Source organism: Octodon degus, unplaced genomic scaffold (genome assembly GCF_000260255.1).
Source record: "Octodon degus isolate 3935 unplaced genomic scaffold, OctDeg1.0 scaffold00001, whole genome shotgun sequence".
Taxonomy (NCBI): domain Eukaryota; kingdom Metazoa; phylum Chordata; class Mammalia; order Rodentia; family Octodontidae; genus Octodon; species Octodon degus.
This window is the reverse complement of record NW_004524577.1, coordinates 7,055,432-7,065,403: the sequence shown is the minus strand read 5'-3', so window position 1 is coordinate 7,065,403 and position 9,972 is coordinate 7,055,432. Positions and strand designations below refer to the sequence as shown.

Below are 9,972 nucleotides of genomic sequence, written 5' to 3'. Positions count from 1 at the left end.
CCCTGAAGAGGCCCACGTGGCTGGGGAGCATGGGAAGAGACAGGAGTGACGAGGCAGTTCCCTGAGCCACGGCAGGGCCCTGGCTTCAGCTGAGTGAGGTGAGAATCATGGGAAAGTCCTGAGCAGCGGTGGGGTAGCGTTGTCTCAGGGCTTAACGCTCTCCCTGAGGCTGCTGGGGGAGGGTAGCGGGCTGTGCCAGGAAGGGAGAAACAGGGAGACCAGGAAGGAGACCACCATGCAGGCCAGGTAAGAGAAAATAGTGGCGTGGGCCTGGGGTGGGTAGGAGTGGGCACGGTGAGAAGTAGCCAGGCCGTGTCGACTTGGCTGCTGTATCAGTTCGTTCTCTGTTACTATGATGAACTACCAGAGGCCATCAACTCTAAGGAGACATTTATTTTGGCTCATGGCTTCTGAGGTTTCAGTTCCTGGTTGGCTGGCTCAGCTGCCTTTACTTGTGTGGAAAGGGGCAGAAAGATCCAGGTGGAAGGGGGCAGCAGAGGACAGAGGAAGGGGGAAGGGGGTGGCAGAGGACAGAAGCTTGCCTCACAGAAGCCAGAAGAGGGGGTGGGGGAGGGAGAGAGAGAGAGAGAGAGAGAGAGAGAGAGAGAGAGAGAGAGAGAGCCAGAGAAAATGAGGCCAGGACTAGAGATAACCCCCAAGGTCCGGCCCTCGAGTCCCACCTTTCATGCAGGTCCCATCTACTAGATTTCTTTTGTTGTTGTTGTTTTATTGGGAAACAAATATAAATGAGACAGTTTCAAAGCTGATTAATAGGACATTTTCAATAATTAATACATTGTACATTGTTATCTTCTTAGTGGTTATCCATAGTACAAGAAGCAGACAGGATATCCTGTCCAAACACTATTAGTACAAATCTTTCTTCTCATTGAGTTAAGCGAAAGTAGCTGTATATCTGTCCCAAACATTCTGTATATACAAATACAAAATGGTCCTTCTTTTGTATCCTCCCCCCCTTTTTTTGTTTAGTCCTGTCAGAGATGGGTATTCTATTGGCATCTAAATACTATAGGTGAGCCCTTGCGCGCCCCCATCCCCTCTCTTCCTCGGCGCTGCCTAGGGAGGTGGCAGCCATCTCCCTCTTGGCACCATGGCGGCCCTCAGACCCCTTGTGAAGCCCAAGATCATCAAAAAGAGGACCAAGAAGTGCATTCAGCACCAGTCAGACTGATATGTCAAAATTAAGCGCAGCTGGTGGAAACCCAGAGGCACTGACAACAGGGTGCGGAGGAAGTTCAAGGGCCAGGTCTTGATGCCCAACATAAGTTATGGAAGTAACAAAAAGACAAAGCACATGCTGCCCAGTGGCTTCCGGAAGTCCCTGGTGCACAATGGGAAGGAGCTGGAGGTGCGGCTGATGTGCAACAAGTCTCACTGTGCAGAGGTTGCTCACAACGTCTCCTCTAAGAACCGCAAGGCCATCGTGGAAAGAGCAGCCCAGCTAGCCATTCGAGTCACCAATCCCAATGCCAGGCTGCACAGTGAGGAAAACAAGTAGACGGCCTGTGTGCGTGTTTATTTGTGCTCCAGTAAAATCACAAAAAAATGCAAAATAAATAAATAAAAAAATAAAAATAATAAATAAATAAATACTATAGGTGCTTGAATTCAGCAAAACAATCCAACATAGTCCAGCAGTCCACAACAGTAGTGGGTTATCCGCAGAAGTTGTTAACTAGAGCCTTTTGTAACTCAGCATATTAATATGGCTTTACTTTATAGACTTCATTTTCATACTTTTCTGCTGGATGGTTAAGACTAAGATAAAGCAAGACCTATATAACAAGAAATGTAACTTTTGTATCTGATAAGGTGAGTCAAGTCCCCTCAGGATTTATCCTGTAACTCTGTACCGAACTTTGTAGATCCTTTGTTGGTGTCAGCCATGTGGACGAGTCACGGCCATTGCTTGACCACCTTGCTCTCTGTGAAAGCCTGAGAGAAGGTTTTTTCTCTCCATGTGACTCTCCCCAGGCACACTATACATCATTGATCACATTTCTCTGTGGCTCCTTAATCTCCTTGATCAGAAAATTTGGGGCACAACTGAGTTACACGATGTTACAGTACAGGTTCTCCTATGTTCTCAGTCTTCACTGACCTTGAAAGACTAGGGCCAAAATGTTGGCTGACCTTGCAGCCCTTCCTTTTCTCCAATTTTTGATCTGCAAACTTAGGTTGTTAACCCTCCAGAAGCGAAGCTTATTATTACCCTGCAACATATGCAGTTCGGCTTACCCTAACCATCTGTCTAAATATCAAACATCTTAGGCATAACGTGGAACAGGTATTTTCCATCAAGTACAGACAACAAACACACTGAGAGGGAAATTAGAGAAATAATACCTTTTACAATAGGACCGCGGAAAATGAAATACCTTGGAATTCACTTAACCAAAGAAGTCAAAGATCTTTTCACGGAAAATTACAGTACTCTGAAAAAAGAGATCATAGAGGATTTCAGAAAATGGAAAGATATTTCCTGCTCCTGGATAGGAAGAACCAACGTCGTGAAGATGGTCATACTCCCAAAATTGTTGTACAGATTTATTTTTTATTTTTATTTTTATTCTTTTGGTGGAATTGGGGATTAAATTCAGGCCCTTGCACTTGCCAGGGAAGTACTTATTCCACTGAGCCATCTCCCCGGCCCTGTTGTACAGATTTAATGCAATCCCTATCAAACTGCCACCAACGTACCTCCCAGACCTAGAGAAATCGTTCCTAAAATTTATTAGAAATCAGAAAAGACCTAGAATAGCAAAGACAATCCTGGCCAGCAAAGACAAGGCAGGAGGCATTACAATTCCTGACTTGAAATTATACTACAAAACTACTGTGATAAAATCAACATGGTATTGGCAACAAAATAGACCTGAGGATCAATGGAATAGATCAGAAGATGCTGAAGCCTTTAGGAACACACTCAGCCACCTGATCTTCGACAAAGGGGCCAAACACACTCACTGGAAGAAAGATAGCCTCTTTGACAAATGGTGCTGGAATAACTGGCTCTCTACATGCCGAAAACTAAAACTTGACCCAGGTCTATCACCATGCACTAAACTAATGTCAAAATGGATTAAAGATCTAAACATTAAAACAGAAACACTAAATCTCCTGGAAGAGAAAGTAGGAAGAACTCTTAAAGACATAGGGGTAGGCAAAGACTTCACGAACAAAAATCAAATTGCACGGGTAACACTTGGAAGAATTAACAACTGGGACCAACTCTTATTGAGAAGTTTTTGAACCTCAAAATAAAGTACCAACAAAGTGAAAAGACAACCCACAAATTTCAAAATAATCCTAACTAATAAGCACTCAGACAAAGGTCTGCTCTCTGGAATTTATAAAGAACGAAAAAACTTTAGGGCCCCTAAATTTAAAGACCCAATCCAGAAATGGGCATCTGAGATGAACACACACTTCTCAGAGGACGAAATTAAAGAAGCGAATAAATATATGAAAAAATGCTCCACATCACTAGCCATCCGTGAAATGCAAATTAAAACCATCTACTAGATTTCCACCACCCTGGTCAGTTGTATCACCAAATCATGACCCCAACCACAGATTAGTCCATTGATGAAGTCAGAGCCCTGGTGACCCAGTCACCTTCATAAAGCCCCAGCTCTCATCATCGCTGAGCTGTGGATCAGCTCTCAACACCCAAGTCTCATATCCAAGCCATGACAGGTGCCTGGCCAACAGCCCTTGAGGACAGCTGGGCGGAGGCTGGAGGCCAAGGGGGCAGCTGGTGAAGGAGGGCAAGTCTCAAGGCCTTGCTCTGGGCACCTGAAACCCTCTGGGTATCTCCCTCCATCCTGGCCCTTAGGATTCTGTTCCCCTTCTCCCATTTCTGGGGGACCCCCCATCTCTGCCCTCTTGCCTGTTGGAGCACAGCAGCCTCAGTGAGGAAAAGTTTCAGGGGCCGGGGAGATGGCTCAGTAGAATAAGCGCTTGCCTGGCAAGCATCAAGGGTCTGAGTTCAATCCCCAGTTCTGCAAAAAAAAAAAAAAAGAAAAAAAAGTTTCCATGTGCCTGCTTCAGCACAAGTCTCCCTACATAGGGTCACAGGGGTCCGGTGGGTACTGAGAGTGGGGACCCGGCCTGGCAGGAACAGGGTCCCCAGAGACCTTTGACCCAGGAGTGGGTTCCTCTTCTCTGCTGTGGCCCACTTGCCCCGTGGGAGTGTGGGCTTGGTGTCTTAGCCCTTCTGGGGAAGCTGGGAATTTTCATACTAGAAGAGAATGCTCTGATTTTTAACTAAGAGCAAATTATTTTGAAAAGTCACCCCGGAATAGGACAGAGTGTGCTTAGGCGGGGTCTCCACGCTGCCAGCAAAGCTGGAAGCACAGACAGAGGTATCTTGGGGTGGCTTGATGGCTGGGCTCTTGGCTGGCCTGGGGCAGGAGCCAGGAGGAGAAGCAGTTAGGAAGCCGACTAAGAGGAGCACCCCGTTGAGTCCCTGGGATGCCTGGGCGGTGATGTGGCCCCAGGGATGATGTGGTTGCCAGGCAAGGGCTGCCGATGGCCACCTGGGTACCAGGGAGGAGGGGAAGGCCAAAGGCCAGGAATAAATAGAGGTGGATCTGCTGAACACAGAGCCTCTGAGACATCTGCCCAAGGCCACAAAACTCTGAAGTAGGGAGCTGGAGTTGGACACACTCAGGGGTCTAATCTAAACTTTGAACACAGAAGTTGTCAAAAAAGAGGCCGCGGCATATGTGAGCGCCGCGCGCCCTCTGGTGGCCAGAATGCGCAGCGCAGGACAGACCAAAGGCCTCCCTGTCTGTACACGTTCGCTGTGTGGGATTTTAAAATTAAATTACAATTAATCACATTTTATTTTATTTTAATTTTTTGCAGTGCTGGGCGCTGAGCCCAGGCCTTTCTCACTGAGTCATATTTCCAGTCTTTTTATTTTTTTATTTTGAGGGGGCATCTTGCTAAATCACGAAGTTGCCGGGGTTGCGCTTGACCCTGCAGCCCTCCTGCTTCGGCCTCTCCGAGTGCTGGGACTTCCCCCCTGAGACTGCTCGTCCCATCGCTGCCCTGGCGCCACGCTGCGACACTGCGGCCTCCGGGTACCCACCCGTCCGGGCTCGGCACCCTCCTGGCTGCCGTCTGCCCGGCACCCCATGCTCTGAGCTGCTCCGTCCGGGGCGGGTCTCGGAGGGACGCGCCTCCCCCTGGAGCCCCGCTGCTCGCCTGACCGAGGCTTTCTCCAGGGCGTCTCAAACCGAGCACTACCTGAGGGTCTCCCCCAGGGCCGGAGACCCCGCCAGGGTACCCAGGTGGCGCCTTCCCCCCTTCCCCCTCTCCGCAGGCTCTGGCTCTCCCTCCCCGGCCCCCAGCCACCAGCACATCCCAAATCCCATTTTCCACTTCTGTTTGTTGTTATTTTGAGATGGGGTCTTGCCGTGTTGCCCAGGCTGGCCTCCCACTCCTGGACTGAAGAGATCCTCCTGCCTCAGCCGCCCTGGCAGCTGGGACCACAGGTATGGGTCACCTCGGCTGCCTGTACTCCCCACTGCCCAAGGACCACCTCTTCAACTGCAGCACACGTTCACCCTGCCTTTCTCCTCCAGCCTCCCACCTTAGCTTTGGCTCCCCCCCCCCTTGGGAAGTGGGGATTTAGTCACTTTGCTCCAGGCCTACGCCCAGCCCCCAGCGCCCCACCAGCACAGCGTGGCTGTCACAGTGTTGGCAAGATCGGTAATGTTTCCCGTGCGCGGAACCCCTATTTACCGCTCTGTGTACAATGCCACGACTCCTCCCCCACCCCCGCCTTTTCCTTTTTGTAATTGACTTCATATTTGTCAAGGTGGTTTTAGGTTTGCAGAATAACTGAAACTGCCAGGGAGACACTTTTCAATTTTGTCACCAATTCTGTTACTCCCTCCCCGTCCCCGCAGTGTCTCCTGCTGTTCACATCTTGCTTGAGGCCCCACGAGCCAACCCTGATACACTAAGATTTGTGCAAATTTATTGTTTATGCAGGGCTCCCTCCATGTCCTTAGCTCTGTGGGCCTGGACAAGTCATAATGTCACAGGCCCCCCTTACAGTGTTAGTGGTGCCCTGTTCCTTGCAGCGCCAGTTACACTAATCATGTGGAAGTAAAGCCAAGTGTCTGACTGTATATAGAAAATGTGGGGCCGGGGAGATGGCTCAGTAGAGTAAGCGCTTGCCTGGCAAGCACAAGGGTCTGAGTTCAATCCCTGCGATGCCAGGCTGGTGAGATAGCTCAGCGGACTAAGCACCTGCTTAGGCAAGCACAGGGACCAGGGTTTGATCCCCATCCTGCATGCCCCGCCATCCTCGCCCCTCTGGGCATGCTGAACTGGCCACCAAGACCCCGCATGATGGCGCACACCTGTAATCCCAGCGCTGGGGAGGCTGAGACAGGAGGATCACTAGAAGTCCAAGCTGTGCAGTAAGACCCTATAACAAATACATTTAAAAAAAAATACTATGATGCCTTCAGACAGAGGGAAGTTCTGAAGTTTGGGACACCCTGGTTAAAACTTGAGGATATCGGGCAAAGTGAAACCAGCCAGCACAGGAGGCAAATGCTGAAGGCTGCACGTGTGACAGCGAAAATAGTCACATTCCTAGAAGTTGGTTCTGTGGTCACCAGGCCTTCCGGGGAGGGAAGTTAGGGAGCCATTAGTCAGCGGGCCCGAGGTTCTGTCAAATAGCTCTAGTAAGCTGGACCTGTCGCTGTTTCAACAAAACTTATCTGAAAAACAGATTCTTTATTATTATTATTGTATTATTAATTTTTTTAAGAACCAGAGTTTCTCTTTCTTTCTTTCTTTCTTTCTTTCTTTCTTTCTTTCTTTCTTTCTTTCTTTCTTTCTTTCTTTTTTTAAATTGAGTACTGGGGACTGAACTAGGGACCTTGCACTTGCCAGGCAGGTGCTTATGCCACTGAGGGATCTCTCCAGCCCTTTTCCTTATTATTATTATCTAAAGAGGTTTTTTGTCTTTCTGAGACAGGTCTTGCTGTGTAGTCCATGCCGACCTTGAACGCATTATGCAGCCCAGCCTGGCCACACTTGCAACAACCCTCCTGCTTCAGCCTCCCAAGTGCTGGGATTTCAGGTGTGCGCCGCCTGCCCAGCAGGAATATATTTTCTAACATTGCTGAACATATGAGGAAGGATTGAATGATACGGTGACTGTTTAAATAAACAATATTGATTGTAGAAAAATATACATCATCACTAATCCCTCTCCAAATAATCCCCTCCGTTTGGGCACAATTTTCCCATTGTTCTTGCCACTTTCTTTTTTGTTGTTGTTGTTTTGTATTTTAGGGAAGGGTCTACAGGGTGTTCAGGGTCTCACTACTAGATGGGGCTCATAGTGATCCACCTGTTTACAGCCTCCCAAGAGCTGGGATTACAGGCGCGCGCCACCACACCCAGTCTCAGTTGCTTGCTCAGCGTGCCCTGGGGGCAGGGCCAGCATGGCGGGCCGGGGATCGAACCCCCCCAACCCTGCTCCTGTTTGCAGAGGCTTTAATCTGCTGAGCTATTTGGCCAGCCCTGTTCCTGCCTTTTTTTTTTTTTTTTTTTTTTTTGTACTAGGGATTGAACTCTAGACCCTGTGCTTGCCAGGCAGGTGCTTATTCTACTGAAGCTATCCCCCCAGCCCTCCTGCCACTTTCTGAAATGGTTCTGAAAGTCTTTTTTTTTGGTCTTTTTCAGGTGTGATTAAAAGAAATGCAGAGCCAGGGAGATAGCTCAGTGGCATAAGCACCTGCCTGGCAAGCGCAAGATCCTGAGTTCTATTCCTGGCATCAGATAAATAAATAAATGTAATACAGGCAATGCCGCCACCAATGAACATTCACAGAAAGGCAGGCTTGGGTAGAGGAGGTAGCGCAGCAGTCTAAGCGCCTGCCCAGCAAGCACAAAGACCCAAGTTTGATCCCCAGTACTGCATGCCATGCCAGCCCTGGAAGCCTGGGCGTGCCATGCCAGCCACCGAGACCGGGCGTGGAGGTGCACACCTGTAACCCCAGTGCTGGGGAGGCTGAGACAGGAGGATCATTCACTGAGTCAGAGCTGCATAGCAAGACTCTATATAAAAACAAAACAAAATAAAATGACAATGTGCCCTCACTCTCCTTACTCGCTGGATCTGCCACCAGTTACCTCCTGGATTTTCTCCAAAGTCAAAGTGGCTATGTAAACTTTTAGATCTACTCAGGCCATCAGGGCAGCTACGATGGGACAATTGGGACACTGACAGAAAAGGGCCGCAAAACTTCTTCCGAAAGTGGCAGGGATGATGGGTGAGTCCAAAACAAGGACAATATATATATATATATTCTTCTTCTTTCTAAAAATGTGTTTGGTACAGGGTCTCACTATGCATCTTGGACCCATAGTGATCCTCCTGTCTCAGCCTCCCCAGCGCTGAGACCACAGGAGTGCACCACCACGCCCGGTCTCAGTGGCCGGCATGGCACGCCCAGGGTTCCGGGGGTGGCACGGCATGCTGGGGATCAAACCCCAGTTCCCGTGCTCGCCTAAGCTGGTGCTTAGTCCACTGAGCTATCTCACCAGCCCCAAGGAAAATATTTTAGGGGGATTAACAGCCTTGGGTCTTTTACTGTACTGCATTTTAAAAATTTAACATTTGCCAGGGAGACAGCTCAATGGCTTAAGCACCTATCTGGCACGCTTAAGATCCTGAGTTTGATCCCTAGTACAAATAAATAAATAAATGAACAAACAAAACATTCACCATGATTTTGACCGGATCTCAACATAATAGCAGTTTTAAGGGTTTTATTCCCGGCATTTTCTATTTCATCCAAATCCTATTTCCCCACATATTTTAATTCTGCCTCTTATGTACCAGTTTTTCTCAAATAGGAGATCTCAGTGTTTGTGCTGCTGAAGGGAGTACAGGTTAGGAGATTCAGACCTCAGTGGAAATCGCCGTACTGCTGAGTGGGAAGAGGAACTTCGACACTTTCTGCAGAGACGTGTTCCAGCCCCGACTGGGGCGGTGGCTCACGCAGGTGCATCCACATGTCAAGCCCTATTAGACTCATCACTGAAAACCTGCACATTTTCCTGTAAGTAAGCCTCGCCTCAATTTATAAAACCGGGCCTGTGCGTGCAGGGAGGACAGCAGATGGACGAGGGCTCCAGCCTGAGGCCATAAGAAGTCCTCATGGCGTTGGTTGCCTGGCTGTGAGACCCTGAGATTAAAGGGCTAGAGCTGGTGTAGATGGGTGGGGAGCGTGGGTGGAGAGGCCCTGGGTACCACCCCAGCACTGGACGAAAGGGGACAAAAGACTGAACTAAGATGCTCAGGAGAAAAGGCAACTTGGGGGACTCAGAAACCAGGAGGGAAAAGAAATCTAGAACAAAGAGAAAACAGAAAACCACCGGATACTATTCATTCTCATGGTTTTTGTTTTGTTTTGTTTTGTTTTTGAGACAGGATCTTGCTGTGCAGTTCAGGCTGGCCTTGAGCTCACTTGGTAGCTTTGGCTGGTCTGGAACTCAAAGGATCCTCCTGCCTCAGCCTCCCGAGGGCAGGGATAACAGGCATGCTCCAGCACGCCCTACTCTTATTCTTACTTTCTGAGCTGGAGTCAGGCAACCCTTGAGCCTCCTGCGTCTTCCTGGGTGCAGGTAGACCCGGGTCTCACTGATTTGGGGACAAAAGGGGGAGGAGGCCAGAGGGTTGGGGGTGTGGCCAGGGCCTCCTACTTTCTGTTTTATCCTCCAGGGAAAGTAAAGCCCCCCCCCCCCGCTGTGCTGCAGGGGAGGACTTGGGAGGACCAAAGCTCTTCTTAAAATAATCCACGTGTTTTAAGCCGCAGCTTTAGCCTCATTTCTGTTAATGCTGACACTTTTTTTTTTTTTTTTTTTGGGGATCCGGGGATTGAACTTCGGCCCTTGCGCTTGCTAGGGAAG

At 49.1% G+C, this 9,972-nt stretch overlaps 1 pseudogene; it reads left to right on the top strand.

Moving 5' to 3' along the window:
* The first annotated feature begins 1,111 nt into the window (after positions 1-1,111).
* LOC105741515 lies at positions 1,112-1,519 on the top strand (annotated as a pseudogene).
* Positions 1,520-9,972: the final 8,453 nt, after the last annotated feature.